Source organism: Scyliorhinus canicula, chromosome 8 (assembly GCF_902713615.1).
Source record: "Scyliorhinus canicula chromosome 8, sScyCan1.1, whole genome shotgun sequence".
Classification (NCBI taxonomy): Eukaryota; Metazoa; Chordata; class Chondrichthyes; order Carcharhiniformes; family Scyliorhinidae; genus Scyliorhinus; species Scyliorhinus canicula.
Window position 1 is genome coordinate 24617178 of NC_052153.1, and position 18962 is coordinate 24636139.

Consider the following 18962-nt stretch of genomic DNA (forward strand, 5'->3'; position numbering starts at 1 on the left):
GAGAGATTTTCTTTTCACCATTAAGTATTTAATCACATTTAATTTATAAGAAATTAACTTCCTTCCAAGCCACTTTTTATAGTAACTACAGATGAGTCCAAGATGGGTGGATAAAGAGAAACTAGTTTTATTACAAAGTCATGATATGTACAATACACTTCAGATCCCAGCCGGGTCTGAGGTGTCGGTTCCAAACCCAGCTGACATTTATACCAAAGGTTATTAAAGTGTCCGAGGGCACTCCGCCCCTCAGCAAGGGAGCTCGTACTCAACGAGGGTCATGGGGAGACTAATTGCTTCTACCCGCAGGTCTTGTGCGAGTTATAACAGACCTGTATCATTATTCTTTTCCATGTTCATTCTTTATTGCACATCTTCTTAAAAAAAGAAATCCTATACTGCTCTGTAAATTCTTCCCTTCCTTTTTCCTTGTGATTCCTGTATAGACTTTGTGGTAGCATGCCCCTTTAAGGGGTGATCACTAGGGGGGGGTCATCTATCCCAATCGGTCAATGAGCCAGAGCGCGCTAACCCTATGGGCGGAGCACGGGTTCCCAGTCAGTCAAAAGTTTGGAGTCTTGGAACATGGCAGCTTTTAACTCACTCTCTGTACATAGTATCTTACATTAATAAATCGTTCAGTTGTCAATCCACCTCATGGTCGCCTGTCTGTCAGGTTACTACATTAGTAATGAGGGTCAACCGGAGTGCGTTCCTGTTGTTACCAAATCAGGAGAGATGACCTTGTGTGAAAACTTCTCCATCAAAGCAAACACGTTTCACAGTCCGTGAGTGACAATGTTCCTTTTTGGTAAACTAGAAATTATTCGACCCCCATACGGAGTAATGATCGTTATATGTACAGCGTTTCCATTACTTTTTCAAGGCAAATTAAATTGGGGGAGCGGTGGGGAGAGGAAAAGCAGTGGGTAATTCCACTAATGACCTGTGGGGCTTCAACTTACAACCTAATTAGCAATTTGATGTCTCCAGGTCTCCCGACTTCAAAACATCCGAGGATTTGGTGGAGTTGGTCAAGGGTCATTACCAACCAAAGCCCTCGATAGTAACCAAAGCAGTACAATTAGGGCCCCGGGAGGATGATTGCGGTGTTTGTGGTGTGCCTAAAATAAACAGCTGAACAATGCGAGTTCGGGACTGCATAAACTACATGTTGAGGGACAGGCTGGTCTGTGGTGGTGAAGTCACAGCCATGCAAAAACAATTGTGAGAATTTTACCTTTAAAGAAGGCACTAAAGGTCGCTCAGGCTATGGAAAGTGCCGAGGTGGGGGCGATGTTACAGAGCATGCAAGTTGGTGAGGTCCACCAGCTTTGGTGAGAAGTTTCTGGCAGTCCTGGCATCAAGGATGAAGGTGCAGAAAGCAAAGAGCAAAGAGGCTCAGAGTAGAAGAGAGTGCAGAGATAGGTATTTGGTCCGCAGACCAGAAGCTATGAAGAATGCTACCGATGTGGGTGATCATCCCAAGGAAAGATGTAGATTCAGGAAAGCTACATATCATGTTGATATGTCGATATGTCGACGGGGCACACTGGGAGGAAATGCAAGGCTAGTCAGAGCCCACAAGGAGCCATAAAGAAAACAACAGTACACAGCGTTGATAAAACCCTGAAAAGGGATCTGAAGTATAGTTTGAACAAAATAAAGGCGTCAAGATATTACCAATTGCAATTGTACTGATGGTAAATGGCCAGCCACTTAAAATGGAGGTGCACACGAGGGCCTCCATTACAGTTGTAGGTGAACCAATAGGTGGGGTCCAGCCCCTGAAGTAATGAAACACGTCGGCGAGGCTAGCCACGTATTCTGGGAAAGCCTTAAGGATCCTAGGAACGACCACAATTCCCATAAACTACTGGGACCAGTCAGCTCAACTGCCCCTGGTAATAAGGGGGCCAAGGACCAAGTCTGATAGGCCCAGATTGGCTCTGCCAAATTAAATTAAATTAGTTGGAGATCATTCAAATTAACTAAATTAGGCGAGATACAGGGCCTTAAAGGAAAGAATTATGTAGATTGGGAGGCCACGCTCAAGATTTTCAGAGCTCGATCTGTTTCCCATGCCTTAAACGAGAAGGCTGAATCTGAACTCAAGTGAATGGAAGAATTAGGTAATCATCAAACCTGCATGTTTTCAGAGTAGGCAGCTCCAATTGTGCCAGTGGTGAAGCCAGAAGGAACCATCAAAATATGTAGGGATTACAAATTAACTGTGAATCAGGCAGCTAAATTGGTCCGGTACCCAATACCAAGAATTGAAGATTTATATACCAAATTAGCAGGAGGTTTAACTTGTACTAAAGTTGATACAAGTCATGCGTAGCAACAATTAGAGTTAAATGAAACTTCCAGGGAATTTGTTACCATAAAAACCAACAAAGACTTGTACCAATATACCCGTCTACCCTCCGGAGTCTCAGATGCTTGTGAGATATTCCAGCGCACAATGGAAAGTTTATTACAGGACCTACCCAAACCCAATGCCTATTTAGATGACGTACTAATTACAGGAGTGTCTGAGGAAGAGCACCGAGAAAATCTCTTTGAAGTCTTAAAGAAATTCAAGAAGGCTGGAATAAGGTTGAAACAAGAAAAGTGGACCTTCCAAGCTCAGGAAGTAACATACTTAGGATTCAGGGTAAACTCCAAAGAGTTGCATCCTATGGAAGAGAAGATGAAAGATGCACTGGCCCCCAAAAATATGTCAGAATTGAAATCTTTTTTAGGAATGATATACTGTTATGGTAGAATTATTCCCAATCTTTCCACTTTAATGATACCCTTGACATCCTACTCAAGAAGCACCAGAGATGGTATTGGAAAGAGCATCAGAAATAAGCCTTTGAACAGGTTAAAATAGCCTTACAATCATCCAGTCTTTTGGTCCATTTTGACCTATTAAAAGAGAATAGGGGTGATTTTGGGGTTCTCCCCTTGTCTGTGTAGGTTTCTTCCGGGTGCTCCGGTTTCCTCCCACAGTCAAAAGATGTACAAGTTAGGAGGATTGCCCATGCTAAATTGCCCTTTGTGTCCAAAATGTTAGGTGGCATGACTGGGTTCCGGGATAGGGTGGAGGTGTGGGCTTAAGTAGGTGCTCTTTCCAAGGTCTGGTGCAGACTCGATGGGCTGAATATCCTCCTTCTGCACTGTATATTCATTAATAAGATGGAAAATGGTATCGAAAGGCTGTTGCCTAATCCTCAAGACTTTGACTAGTGCTGATCAAGCTCATTTCCAAATTGAAAAGGAGGGACTGGCCATGATATTCAGGGTCAAAAATTCCTCTCATACATCTATGGATGCCATTTTGTAGTCGTTACCAACCCCAAACCCCTATTGGAGTTATTTAGGGATGATAAGGCCATTCCCTCCATAGATTCATCTGGGGTCCAACGCTGGGCTCTATTGTTAGCAGTCCACAAATACACGCTTCAACATAGCTGGGCACACAAATTTCAAGTGTGGATGCTTTGAATCTTCTGCAAGAGTATGCCACCTCCACCAGTTACACAGGAGATTGTTCTTGCTTTGCACTGCTTGTCAGAAAGGGGGGAGTTCGGAGAAGGCAAGGCATAGTTTCCTAACAGTTCCTTTTTAGACCTGCCTAGCACGTGTTTACTGAAAAACAGTCACAGCTTCACTTAAATATTCTAATTAATTTAAATGAAGTCCAATTTTCTATCACTTCAGGCTAGGATTGTGACACAGGTTCCCTTAATCTATTTGGCGTAGAGTTAAGGGTATAAAGCTCCTCAGGGTATATTTTCCAGCCCTGGCAGTTAATGGATAGGACCAAGTGAGGAAGCAAAAAAGTTAAAGTTAAAGTCAACTTACATGGCAAACTTACAAATCATGGCAATTGTGCTGGTATTAGCAACATATTGAGCTGGATTTGAAACTGGCTAGAAGACTGAAGGTAGAAAATAGTTACAGATGGATATGTATCTATTTGGAAACTGGTTATCAGTCGATATCCTACGGGACTTAACGTTGGGACCATTGCTCATTGTTTTCAATGCTAGAGATGTAGCTCTTGACAGTATGATCTGCAAAATTTTCAGTTGATGCTAAGATTAGTATGAGTGTTAGGATTTTAGATGATGCTTGATGGCTTCAAGTGGATCTTGATGTGCTCGGGGATTAGTCTCATGACTGGCAAATTATGTTTAAAGTGTAGTGTTATGATTGGGGCAGGGTGAATGGCAAACATATTCCTTCTGGGAAAAGAATGAAAGTAGGTGGAGAAAGAAATCTGAGCATTCGAGTACGCAGCTCTCTGAATATTCATGAACACTACTGCTAAATGATAGCTGGAGCAAATAAGGTGTTGGGATGCATTCGCAGGACAATTGACTGTGAGTCAAAGCATAATATTTTGAATTTACACCAGACCTTGGTGAGGCCTCAGTTAGAAGACCTTGTCCAGTCTCGGTCTCCTTACATGGGGGATGATATTAAAGTTTATGAAAGGGTGCAGAGAAATCTAATTCCCAGTTTAAAGCACCTTGGTATCAAGATCAGCTAAAAGAGCTGAGATTCTGCACTTTAGATTGGCAACCTGATCAATGTTATTAGATGATGAAGAGAATATATTTTGTTTGGTTTGACAGTTTGTTCGATTAAATAGGTTCGTGAGGAGCAGAAGTCAGAATTTGAAGCTGATTAAGGTCAAATATAGGTTAGTTGTCAGAAGATGGTTGTTTTTACTGAGAATAAGGGAGCAGGGTGCCAGTTCTTGTGATGGATGCCAGTTCAGTTCGCTGAAATCCTTCAAGCAAGAGCTGGACCCGATTCTGGCTGAGCAGAGATAAAGGGCGCGATTTAGCAGGAAATATAGAGTCCGGTTTTGGGCATATTTAGCGGGGTGTTTATCAATGCCTGCAGTGCCGAGAACAACCCCGCTATCAAACGGGATTTGGGTTTTGGTCTCAGCGATGAAGGTCACGCTTACGTCACTTCCTGCACTGACGTGTTCAGCTCATCAATGCAGGAAGAGACTGAGTTGCCTTTTTTAAATGCTGCCCTAATCTCTCGACTCCCCTTGGACTCCCCAATGCTACCTCCAGACCCCTCAATGCCCCAAGTTACCTGTTAGAGGGGTTCACGAGCACCCCCCCCCCCCCACTCATTCTACCTCATAAGGACAGGCCATCCCCAGACCCTATTTCCCGGCATGGGCAAACTGGCAGCCAGGCACCTGGGTGCTGCCAGCCTGGCACCTTGGTAGTGCCCTTGCCAGCCAGCAGTCTCACTTGGAAACACTGGCAGTGCCAGGGTGACTGGTTGGCACTGCAAAGGTGCCAGGTTGGCAGTGCCAACCAAGGTCACAGATGGCAGCGGAAGTGCCAGGGTACTATCCTTCCCAGAGCTCAACTACCCGGAGGCCTCCAATGACCTGGGAGACCCACCCAAGTGCCCTAAACGGCACCATGGCATGATCTCCCAGGCGCGGGCATTAATTCCCAAACCTCGGGAGCATCGAGCGCCGATATAATTAAGTGAATCTAACTGCTCACTTAAATATCTAAATCTGGATCCCACTTAAGGGCACAATCCAAATCGCAAATTCTTGTTTGATGTCGTGAATTCTTCCAAGCGTTGCTAATCTCATGAGAGGCCTCTCGCAAGATTTAACAGCCTCGACATGTCACTGAGTCAGGCAGGATGAGGCTGGTCGATCACGCCCAAAGTCTTACAAAACATAAGTGGGTATTGCAGAAAACCATCAGATTCTGAGTGATCTGCTGATCATGGAGGGATCAGAGAGGATTTTCCAAAATTTCCTTCCCTTCCAAATTGACTTGGACTTTTATCTGATTTTTCACATCTCCCAGGACATCATGTAGTTTTGGGTATGTTCAAGAGGGGAGATAATGGCCTAGTGGTAATAACATGAGATCATTAACCCAGTGGCCCAAGCTAATGGTCTGGGAGCATGGGTTTAAATCCCACCTTAGCAGCTGATAGAATTTAAATTCAATTATCTGGCATTGAAAGCTGATGTTAGTAATGGTGACCATTAAACTATCATTGATTGTTTAAAAAATCCATCTGATTCACTATGTCACCGAGAAAAGGAAATCTGCCATCCTTACTTGGCAAGGCCCACAATTGATGCCAGGTCATAGAATCATAGAATTTACAGTGCAGAAGGAGGCCATTCAGCCCATTGAGTCTGCACCGGCTCTTGGAAAGAGCACCCTACCCAAGGTCAACAACTCCACCCTATCCCCATAACCCAGTAACCCCACCCAACACTAAGGGCAATTTTGGACACTAAGGGCAATTTACCATGGCCAATCCACCTAACCTGCACATCTTTGGACTGTGGGAGGAAACCGGAGCACCCGGAGGAAACCCACGCACACACGGGGAGGATGTGCAGACTCCGCACAGACAGTGATCCAAGCCGGAATCGAACCTGGGACCCTGGAGCTGTGAAGCGATTGTGCTATCCACAATGCTATCGTGCTGCCCCCTGTCAACAGCAATGGCCCTCAGAAATGGTCTCATGAGCCACTCATCTGAAGTGCAACAAACACTGGCCTTCCCGGCAACATCCACATCCCTTGACATAATCGTGTGGCACGGTAGTACAGTGGTTAGCACTGTTGCTTCACAGCTGCAGGGTTCCAAGTTCGATTTTGGCTTGGGTCACTGTCTGTGTGGGGTTTGCACATTCTCCCTGTGTCTGCGTGGTTTTCCTCCGGGTGCTCCGGTTTCCTCCCTCAATTCCTGAAAGACGTGCTGTTAGGTGAATTGGACATTCTGAACTCTCGCTCTGTGTACCCGAACAGGCGCCGGAATGTGGTGACTAGGGGCTTTTCACAGTAACTTCATTGCAGTGTTAATGTAAGCCTATCTGTGACAATAAAGATTATTAAAAAAATTAATAGTAAATAAATAATAAGTAAAAAGATTTGTGATACACAAGGTATCATCATTATGTGGAACAGGCTAGTCCAGCAAAGGGGTCTTTCCTGTCATTGTTCACATGTTTTTGCCTGTTTGACACAATGGTATAAAGAACAAAGAAGAACAAAGAACAATACAGCACAGGAACCGGCCCTTCGGCCTTCCAAGCCTGTACCGGTCATGATACCACCCTTGGCCAAACCCTAAAGAATAAAGAACAATCATCTTAATATAAATATTATCTTATTATATATATATAAATCTAAAATCTTAATCATCTTAATATTTAATCTTAATGATTGAAAATTTGTGGGGAGTGGATGTTTGATATTTTTGTACACGGCATCTGCAGCCAAGACCCCATGCCAAGAGCTCAGGCTTTAGTGACAGGCAAACTGTAAACCTGACATTCCATTGAAGAAGACCATCTCTAATATCAATGCAAATCAGAGTATGGAAGGGGGTAAGGAAGGGCGAAGCCAAAGTCAGAATTTGTTCCAACCAGCTCTTACATCTACCTCCCTTTCTCACTCACTCCCACACATGTATATACACACCCACACTAACATCACACACAGTTACTATCTTGTGATGATGGCTCTGTTTGAAGATGGCACATCATAGCCAGCACTGTCATGCTTTTTTGCTTTTCTGTCATTGTGGGCTTGGAAGAGTAGCTCTTAACTAGACAGCACTTTGTAACACTCTACTTTTTATCTCCCAACATTTGCAAGCACCCAGTACAGCTACACAGCCCGAGAGCTCGCACTCAAAGACAGAACAGCAGAGCTGAGGAGCAGCAAATGCTGGAGGCAGAGGAGGAAAGGAACTTTCTGCCATTACGTACATGAAATGTAAAAAAAAATGAAAAGAACAAAATATTGCCAAAAAAATAGAAACTGATATTCAAAGTAAACTGTTGAACTGCATGGAAAACATGATTTAAAGCACCCAAGAGCTCCATCACACATCGAAAAAAAAGGAAAGATTGCCTCTGTAAATATCTTTGCATAATTTTGCCACTTTTAAAAGGTCCAGCATATTTTTGCGGACATCCTCTAAGCCAATACCTTTCCCTACCAGAAGACCAGCTTTCTCAATCTGTCAGCCTCCACTCACCCAATTCTTGCTGGAACGACAGGCAAAGCAGATTGCGATATCTACCCTAAATTTCCAAATCCAGGGTTTGTCCAACATCGACACCCTTTCCGTCGTCTTTGGCAGTTCTTCACAGGTAGTCGCACCTTGTTCATGACATACCTTTCACGCTCAATAGGTAAATGCGAAACATTAACCCTGTGCTACAAGACGTGTAATAGTTTAAGTTATGGCATTAATTAAAAACAGGGTGGCTCACATGAAGGTTGCCATCTCCCACCCAGGTTTTGAGAAAAATAATAAATGGCGCAATCTCTGGCTGACACCAAGATCTGTTGAGTGATCTGACAGTAGTGCCTGCAAGGTTTGACCCACACTCAACAAGATCTGCACAAGCCCATGCAAGGGCATCGCATCTCCTCCACAATAAGAATTTCAAAGACATCCCAGCATAAGGCTTTTGTCACCCCCATCAGACTGTTCTCCATGTTGTAAGGAAATGCGGACGACAAAATTTGCTGCGGTATTCAAGGCAATCCTCTGAACAACACATGGGGCAGGATGTTATGGCCCTCCCTGCTGGCCAAAGTGACCCCCACTCCCCTGCAGCAGTCATCAGCAGTGGGATGGGTGAGTCACACAAGACGCCATAGGTATTGGCGGCCAATGGTGAGACCCCTCCACCACTAAAACATGATGATGCGGGGGTGGTTAGCTATCCAGCTTGACTTTCCAAAATTTTCAGACGACTTGCTCAGTAACGGTGTCTATATATGTAGTCTAAAACTGGCAAGTGTGACACTAGCCATGCTGCTGCTTTTTCAGACTAAAGTAATCTCATACACGCCATGTATGGATGATCTACTCAAAGACGCTCACGTTTTCAAGCCTGTACATGTTAACCTGTTAAAAACAAAACAAAGTTATTTTCCGGAATTTCACAGATCCCCTGTATCCCCCCCACCGTCCCTGCAGCAGAGGTGACTTGTCATTGGCCGCAAGTGAGATCTTCCAGCTCGTCAAAGTTAATGGTAATTGGCATGGCCCTTCCGCTCTATCACTGGGGAACCTTTGATGGGGTCGATTTTGGTGGGAGCAGAACATTCCGCAAGCGGAAATGGCTGGAAAGTCCTGCCCATTGAATTAACCTGAGCTGTTCATTCCTTCCGCCTCTTTCTCTGCCAATGCTTCCTGACCTGCCGAGCAATATACATTAATTCTTTGCTGGGACCTGCAAGCAAAGAAACTGCTTCCCTTTCTCAATTTTCCATTTCTGTCACAATCTACAACCTTTTAAATCACAAGTTTGGTATCACCTAATCATTCTTGATTTCCCTCATCGTTTTTCCTACTTTTTTCAACAATGGTGAAGTCATGAACCCTGGATCTTAGCCATCGATCAGGGATTTTCAAAATAAAATGAATGGGTTCAAAGTCCTGATGTGAATCCATTTACTTATGAGTGATAGCTCTGTCAGGATCAAGGTAAGAGCTTATCTTCTGCAATTGCATAGAAAGAACTGTGTGCCTTTCACACGAGATCGATGAACTTGAATCAACCCATAGAAATAAGAGTGCGATGGAGTACTGAGGATGGGTAACTCTTCTTGTGTACTCTTATTCATAAGTACAGCCATTCATGTGCACTCATTGTATTAGCACTGTCCTCTGACGTATCATCCCTGCCTTCACCTGCACTCAACACAAATGGTCCCAAGCTTCCTGAAGTGAAAATCGATTATTGTCGCAAGTAGGCTTCAAATGAAGTTACTGTGAAAAGCCCCTTGTCACCACATTCTGGCGTCTGTTCGGGGAGGCTGGTGCAGGAATTGAACCCGTGCTGCTGGTCTTGGTCTGCTTTACAAGCTGCCTTATAAGTCAGCCATTTAGCCCACTGTGCTAAACCAGCCCCTTACCTCAGTACCCGCAGTTTGGATTGGGTCACACTGATAGTTGAAGCTCACTCAGACTGGGTGCAAAAACAGCACAAGAGACAATAAATACCAACAAATGGAAACCTTGCATTGAATCACAGTCAGAAAAAATATGAAAATGCACGTCCTTATGCGTATAAGATCCGCTTGTAAGTGATTTTGCAGACATTAGTTTTCTTTGTATTCTAACCTCCCGTTGAACAAATCTGGGGAAGATTGCAATGTTAATTTAGTCAGCAACTGGAATAAGCAGCGAGGATAAAAATCTCGCAGGAACCAGGGCATTAGTGCTAGAAAAGGCCTGTCAAACACTGAAAAGAACTCATTTTCAATTCCTGTCACAGAATAACAACAATCATTTTTTTCCCAGTATTTTTCCCAAGCAGCAGATTGCTTTTAGTCCAAGTCCAGGCAACACTTCCAAAGCCTTTATGCTGCGAAAAACAGAGGGCTTAAAAATTATGGACTTGAAATGGGCGACTAGTCATGGCAATCAGACAGTGCTTTCAAGCTCCATCGACAGTGGCACGTAGCCTGAAGTTCACCAGCTGATTTGCACATTTTCTAAACAGGAGTCTTTGTGTTTGCTTTGATTTCTCCCCATTATGTCTCAGTGCCATTAAAATGAAACACTTTGCATTGAAAAATGGATGAGGAAAAGCGATCATGTTGAAACCCGTCAATGTTAAATAACCACTTCTGTATTATTTTGTATGGGGTCAGCCGCCACATATCGTCAAGTAAGTGTTCCAAACACCTGTTCTCCAAAGGGCAAGAAAGCTGCCAAATGCATCATGCAAAATGGATATTTTGCAACGAGTGTTGCCGATTATCGGAGTCAGCTTTTAAATCATCCTCTTAAAAAGGGAACGACTAGACCCCAGTGGAGATTTAATGATAAAATCCAGCAATTTAATCTACAAATCTGATCTTGTTCAAGAGCAGGAATTTGTTTTGTTTTCCCTGTATAAAAAAAACATTCGCAGGATGTGGGCATCACTGGCATTGCCAGTATTTATTGTTGAGAAGGTGGTAGTGAGTTGCCTTCTTGAGCTACTCCAGTCCATGAATTTTCCGAAGTGGTATGTTACTATTCCGAAGTGGTATGGCTTGCTCAGCCATTTCAGATGGCAGCCAAGACTCAATCACATTATGGTGGGTCTGGAGTCACTAACTTCCCCGAAAGAGTATTAGTGAGCAGATGGATTTTTAACAGCGACCCAGTAGTTTCATGGCCAGCATGACTGATACTAGTTTTTATTGAATTTCATATTTTTATGTAATGCTCTGAATTTAAATTCCCTGGTTGCCATGGCGGGATTCTGATTCTTGTCGCTGGACAACTAGTCCGTGCCCTCTTTGAAGGTCACTCTTCCTTGGTATGTGGTCCCACATGCATTGGCTGCTCTCTCATTCCCATCTGGATTTCCTTTATATGCAAGCCTACATAACGAATGTCTGGAGACTATCTGACTGCAGAGGGAATCAGAGTCTAGCCTGATCCTGTCTTCATTCCTGTACACAGGTGCACACACATAGACATCTTCTAGCACATCAGTGACCAGGAATGGGACACTGACGCACTGTCCCTACTGAACATCTGACAAACTTATTTATCCTATTGATACAGGCCAACTTCAAAAGTTGAAATATGAACTATAATATAGGAATTTGCTTCGGACTCTGCTTGTAATTCAGTTTCAATCCACATCTGGTCATTCGCCAAGCACCACTGATACAGACGAAGGAGGACATCAGCTAACGTCTCTCTCAGTGTGAGGGACGTAAGTATTAAGCATAAAGTGAGAGGTTTCAAAAAACAGTCACGGATCAGTAGAAAATTCATCAACACTTATTCTTCATTCATAGCAGTTCTATCATAATTACTGAAGCTGAAGGAAAATTGGCCCATTACGTTTTCTTCTGGGAACCATCAGTGTCTCAACCTGGATTATTAGAATACAAAAATAACCTAATGCTTTCTCCTTTCCATTTCACACTCAGCTTTACTTGAAGCCAAATAATTTCCCCCTCCTCCGCCTTTTATAGATCCTTGTCCTGATTCCTGTCCTACTTTTGTAATTTCACCTTTAAAGGGAAATATATTCATTTGAATTGCGCTAATCCTAAATGCAACAATGGGTTCTACCTGTGAAGCTTCAATTGTCTCTTGGGTAGCTCCTGTTGCTCTATTCTTGACATTAATACGCTGAAAACTCCTTAACTCTTCTAGTGGACTGCCACCATAGCTTCAGGGTGCACAGCAGATTGTTCCAGTATTTGCAGACTGAAAGTTTCAGTTTTACCCACCAATTTCTTTGAGGCCCTGTTTGACACTAAGCCAACCCAAACATGGACACTGGCGACGTTGCTGGAATGGGATTCACAGATGGAAGTTTCTTTATCCAAAGTCTAGTGGAGCTAAGTTGAGTGAAAGGTCTGGAACAAAAGACCCCCAAACTCTTTACAGTCAACAAAGTACATCTCAAGTTAGTGTTCCACCTATCTCCCCAACTGTTTATTGCAGTCACTGATGGCCTCCCTAGCCTGTGTTTTCAATTGAGCTGTTTTCTTTGCAAATGGATCTGTTGCCTTTTAGATCCCATCGTTCATGGCCCAGCAGTCCCTGTGTGAAGAATATCTGGATATTCTGGTAAAGTTGTAACTGGTAGTCATTGGTGCACCAGGTAGGAGTCTGTTGGACATTCCATTGATGGGCTTTTAGTGCATTCATAATATTCTCAGATCTCTCATTAATAAGGGTTGATCGCTTGGTGTTACAGGCACGTTCCATCATGGTGTTGTTAGCCTTGAACCATCAGAATTTTTCTGCTCTTGCTTCCTGTCTGTTGAGAGTGCAGTATTGGAGGCGGTGTCTTGAAGTTTGTTCCATTTTGCTTCTGCACTCGGTGTGTGAATGCCAGAGAACAACTGTTCAATCAAGTTGAGGAACTGTTGGTTTTTATCTGGATCGACAGAATAGTTGACGTTGATACAAGGCCAACATTTCTGTTTTAGATTTTAAAAAACGTCAAGGATTGTTTCCGAACCCTGGTGCTCACCTGGGAATGATCTGTATCATAGTCAACATATTAATAGCTGTGTGCATTGAGAATGTTTTTCAGAGAATGGTGTATGTCGATGATCAGATCCAACAAGTGCCAACTCCCTGACTTTGGATTTCTCCAAGACACCTTGTGGCATGATTTGATCTGAAAGAATATGTAAGCTACTCAAAGCACATAGCAACAACAAAGCTCAACTAATTTCTGCCCCTCTTACTTATTTTTTTCCAGTCCATCATATCTGAGGCAGGAGGGTCGTGACTCATGATCTGCACCCATTCTTGTAATTAAATCCCAGTGTAGATAAAGATGTTCTGAAAAAGGGATTCTTCTGATCGAAAGCTCCTCATACAACTGGTCTATTGCCTTTCTTGTGGGACACAACATTGGAACATAGATACTCATGAGGCTAACTGGCCTGTTGGTGCCAAGGTGCAGATGGAGCGTACACATCCTGAACCATGGGCTGCTAACATTGAGTGTGCCAGGTTCCTTACACTGAAACCGACACTGTGCTCACGCATTGCCTCTGAATTCTTCCCCCGCCAGGTGAATGTATCATGTTTTTATTTCAGTAATCCGATCTCAGAAAGCCTGGTCGCTTGGAGGGAAGTTATGTCAATGTTCAGCCTGTCAAGTTCCATGTTGAACACAGTTCTTTTGCATGTATTTTCCACCAGCTGCAACTTGTTTGTCAATCCTGTGACATGATTGTGGTTTTCCAGCTTGCCAATTGAAGATTTGGAACTGTCATTATCTTTGTTGGTATTGTGTGATGGTGCGATAGGCTCCACCCATGTGTTGAGTGTAGACTCTAAACTACAAGCACCCATGGATGCAGATGGACCTAGGGGTTGGGTGGGAAGAGGTGGGAGGGGGCAGGGTCAGTGCCTTACTCGACATGGCTGCTCAACCTGAGGGGGTGAATGGATGACCAGTGGAATGTGATGTTCCCTCCTCCCATGGCGACATACATAGCACCTGTACTCGACTGGGTATATCACTAGTAACCGCTGTCTCCCATATTGTTTCAATGTTTTTTTTTGAAAATCTTTTTATTGGCTTTTCTCATATTTATAAACAGTTGTTACATATATACATTACATTTTTCTTGCCCGTGCTAATTTGCTTTATTTTACAGAGAGGTTTGTTTAAGTCCTTCATTTGACTAACTGTATGTACATTTTGCTGCCCTCTGGATCGGTCTCGAGAAATTCTGCGAGGTCAGCGAGCCAGTCTGCAGCTGTGGCTGGTGCTGCCAATCGCCAGCCAAGCAGGATTCTCCGGCATGCGATTAGGGAAGCGAAAGCGAGGGCGTTAGCCCCCTTCCCCATGTGTAACTCTGGCTGCTGCAATACCTCAAAGATTGCCACTATTGGGCATGGCTTCACCCTCACCCCCACAACCTTGGACATTGCCTCGGAGAAGACTGTTCAGAACCCAGCAAGCTTGGGGCAAGCCCAAAACATGTGGGTGTGGTTGGCCGGGACCCTCTGGCACCGCTCACATTTGTCCTCCACCTCCAGGAAGAACCTGCTCATTCGGGATCTGGTCAGGTGCGCTCTGTGCATCACTTTGAACTGCATTAGGCTTAGCCTTGTTCAGGAGGAGCTGGAACTCACCCTGTTCAGTGCTTCGCTCCAGAGTCCCCATCCTACCTCTGTCCTCAGTTCATCCTCCCATTTTTGTCTGGTCCCGTCCAGTGGTGTTCGGGCTCTGTCTAGAAGCTGTCCGTATATTTTCCCACATAGCCCCCCTTTCTCGTTGCTTGTGCCTGTCAGGTTCTCTAGTAGTGTGCTTTCTGAGGCCCCGGGGTACCCTACAGTCTCTTTGCGGAGGAAGTGCTTTATTTGGAGGTGTCTCAACTCCTGTCCTCTTGCTAGATTCCACTTCATCGTCAGTTCATCCAGTGTTGCCAGTCTGCACCCTACATAGACGTCCCTGACCATCAGTGTGCCCCTTTCCCGCCTCCATGGGGAAAATTAATGTACAGAGAGATCTGGGAGTTCAGGTCCATTGTACCCTGAAGGTGGCAACGCAGGTTGATAGAGTGGTCAAGAAGGCATACAGCATACTTGCCTTCATCGGACGGGGTATTGAGTACAAGAGTCGGCAGATCATGTTACAGTTGTATAGGACTTTGGTTCAGCCACATTTGGAATACTGCGTCCAGTTCTGGTCGCCACATTACCAGAAGGATGTGGATGCTTTAGAGAGGGTGCAGAGGAGGTTCACCAGGATGTTGCCTGGTATGGAGGGTGCTAGCTATGAAGAAAGGTTGAGTAGATTAGGTTTGTTTTCGTTGGAAAGACGGAGGTTGAGGGGGGACCTGATTGAGGCATACAAAATTATGAGAGGTATGGACAGGGTGGATAGCAACAAGCTTTTTCCAAGAGTGGGGGTGTCAGTTACAAGGGGTCACGATTTCAAGGTGAGAGGGGGAAAGTTTAAGGGAGATGTGCGTGGAAAGTTTTTTACGCAGAGGGTGGTGGGTGCCTGGAACGCTTTACCAGCAGAGGTGGTAGAGGCGGGCACGATAGCATCATTTAAGAAGCATCTAGACAGGTATATGAATGGGCGGGAACAGAGGGAAGTAGACCTTGGAAAATAAGAGACAGGTTTAGATAAAGGATCTGGATCGGCGCAGGCTGGGAGGGCCGAAGGGCCTGTTCCTGTGCTGTAATTTTCTTTGTTCTTTGTTCCATCTTTTGAAGGTGGTATCTAGCGTGGCTGGGGGGAACCTGTGATTGCCACAGATGGGGGCCATAAGGGACATTTTGGTTATCCCTAAGTGCTGTCTCAACTGGGTCCACACTCTCAGAGTGGCCGCTACCACTGGGCTTGTTGTGTACCTTGTTGAGGAGGATGGAAGTGCTGCTGTGGCCAGGGCCCGGAGGGTCGTTCCTTTACATGATACCTGCTCCATTTGTACCTAATCTGTGTAGGGTTCTTGTACCCATCCCCTCACTTTGTCTGCCGTTGCTGCCCAGTGGTAGTATTATAGGTTCGGTAGAGCCAGGCCCCCTCTGACTTTCCCTCTTTGCAGTGTCGGTTTGGGAATTCTCAGGTTCTTGTCCCCCTACACAAGCGCCATGATTAGCCTGCCTATGTTTTGGAAAAAGGCCTTGGGGATGAAGATCGGGATGGATCTAAACAGGAAGAGGAACCTTGGCAGTACGTTTATCTTGATCGTCTGCACTCTTCCCGCCAGGGAGAGTGGGAGTGAGCCCCACCGTTGAAGGTCTTTTCTTACTTCCTCCACCAGGCTTGTCAGGTTCCACTTGTGGATCTGTGTCCAGTCTCTGGCTATTTGGATCCCCAGGTGACAGAATCTGTTCTGGGCCGTTTTGAACGGGAGCCCCTTCAGCTCTGTCCCACGCCGCTTTGGGTTCCCTGGGAATGTCTCGCTTTTGCCCAGGTTAAGTTTGTAGCCCAAGAAGGTTCCAAACTCTTTCAATATTTGCAGTACTGCCTTCAGTCCCTCCTGTGGTTTGGAGACATAAAGGAGCAGGTCATCTGGATAGAGTGAGACTCTGTGTTCTCTGTGTCCTCTCCAGATACCCCTTCCAGCTTTTTCTGTCCCGCAGGGCTATCGCCAGGGGTTTGATCGCTCACGGGAACAAGAGTGGGGACAGGGGGCAGCCCTGTCATGTTCCTCCCTGCAACTGGAAGTATTCAGAGCTGGTGGTGTTAGTTCGGACGCTTGCTTTGGGAGCGTTGTACAGGAGCCTCACCCAGGCGGTGAATCCCGCTCCTAGCCCAAACCGTTTCAGTACCTCGAGGAGGTAGCTCCATTCGACTCTGTCAAAGGGCTTTTCTTGGTCCAGGGAGATGATCACCTATGGTGTTCTCTCCCCGGGGGAGGGGGGGGGGGGCATCATTATTAGATTCAGCAGCCGTCTGATGTTTGCTGTGAGCTGCCTACCCTTGACAAAGCCCGTTTGGTTCGCTGCGACCACCTTTGGTAAGCAGCCCTCCAACCTTTTGGCCAGGACCTTAGCGAGTATTTTCGCATCCACGTTCAGCAGTGACATGGGTCTGTATGATCCACATTCCATCAAGTCTTTATCTTTTTTGGGTATCAGTGAAATTGTAGCCTTCCTAGCATGGGGGGCAGGGTGTCCCCTGCCAGTGAGTCCGCGAACATGTCCCTTAGGTGTGGGGCCAGGACTGGTGGGAATTTTTTGTAGAAGTCCGCCGGGAAATCGTCGGGTCCTGGTGCCTTTTCCGCCTGCATGCTCTCCATGATTTATTAGACCCAGGTTTATTGGTGCTTCCAGCTCCCTCCGTCTGTCTTCCCCCACCACTGGTAGTTCCAGTCTGTCTTGGAACTGTTTCATACACAGGAAGATCCCACCAGAGGCAGGGGCCGCAAGATTCAGCCCCATATTTTTTGCCATAGTTTACTCCCATCATCTTCCATGATCCCGAGGAATCCACAGGGCAGTGGATATATTTGCCCGTACCTGGGAGTTTGGTTCATGAGTGCCAGGGCGTGTCCGCATGCCGGTGGACCTGCATACTTCATGTCTGGGAGTCAAACGTCCCCGTAGTTTCTCTGAAACTTTAAGCTGGAGCTGCGAGGGATCTTCGGCGGGATTCTCCGACCCCCCGCCAGGTGGGAGAATCGCCGGGGGTCGGCGTGAATCCCACCCCTGCTGTCCTCCCAATTCTGCCGCCTCCAAAAAACTGGCCCGGTGTGAGTCGCGCCACCTGCCTCGAAGAATGGCGAGGTCCGGCGTGACTCAATGGGCACTGGGGCCTCCCGAATTCTCCAGCCCGCAATGGGCTGAAGTTCCACCCGTCTGTAGCCGGTCCCGTCGGCGTAAATTAGAGTAGGTCCCTTACTGGCGGGACCTGGCGGCGCTGGCGGGCTCCGGGGTTCCTGCGGGGTCGCGGAGGGATCTGGGCCTGAGAGATGCCCCAATGGTGGCCTGGCCCGTGGCCGGGGCCCACCGATCCGTGGGCGGGCCTGTGCTGTGGGGCCACTCTATTGTTCCGCACCGGAGGCCGTGGTCCTCCACCATTCCCAGTGCAGAAGCGATTCCCTCTGCGCATGTGCGGGGATGACGCCAGCATATGCTGGTGCTCCCGCGCATGCGCCGACTCGCGCTGGCCGGCGGAGGCCGTTCGGCGCTGGTTGACATAGCACCAAGCCCCTATCCCGCCAGCTGGCGGGGCGCCAACCACTCCGGGGCGAGCCTAGCCCCTGAAGGTGTGGAGGATTCCGCACTTTTGGGGCGGCCCGACGCCGGGACCCCCCCACCCCCCACCCCCCGCCCCGCTGGATACTGGAGAATCCTGCCCCTTATTTCTGTGCATCTCCACAAGAACTTGATGCTGGAGTGGCTGTGTCCTGACAGGAAGAGACTTACATATTTGGCTCTCTTTTTTTGCATATTTGCTAGCCAGCGGTGTAGCTGGAAATGAGAAGCAAACTAACGCACACTAGCTACAAACGTGCTTGCTCGCGTCACCCATGCAATAGGCGCATTATATCTACCTGGTGCACACACAATTGTACTATCTTTCTTTCCTGAGGACGATGAGTCATGCTCGGGTACAGTTCCTTGGAAACTGTAGCACCTTTGCACAAATAGCTATTCTTCACTTGTGAGTCTATACAGTGAGTTTCAGAATGTTACTCAATCTAGCAGCAACATCATAGGGCATCGCAATGCTGACTTCGAGAATCTTACACACATGTACTTTCAAGTAGCAGTTACTGGGTCACAATCTGACGTAGAAACCCTGGCTTTTAGCTCCTGTCATAGTCGCCAGTTCATTGCTTTGGGATATTGAAGTGAATTCCACTGATGCTCCACTGTCCCGGCTGAGATCATCAACCTTCAGTGCAGTCCAGGGGTCGATTTAGGAACCTTCGAGTTTCAGAACCGCATCCCTCGTTGCACTTTTCCATTGATCTATC

General features: G+C 46.1%; 1 protein-coding gene across 40 annotated transcripts in view; it reads right to left on the reverse strand.

The window, feature by feature from the left end:
* LOC119970160 (receptor-type tyrosine-protein phosphatase delta) overlaps nucleotides 1-18962 on the reverse strand; it is a 2903826-nt gene that overhangs the window by 798020 nt on the left and 2086844 nt on the right. The gene's annotated exons all lie outside the window — the stretch shown is intronic.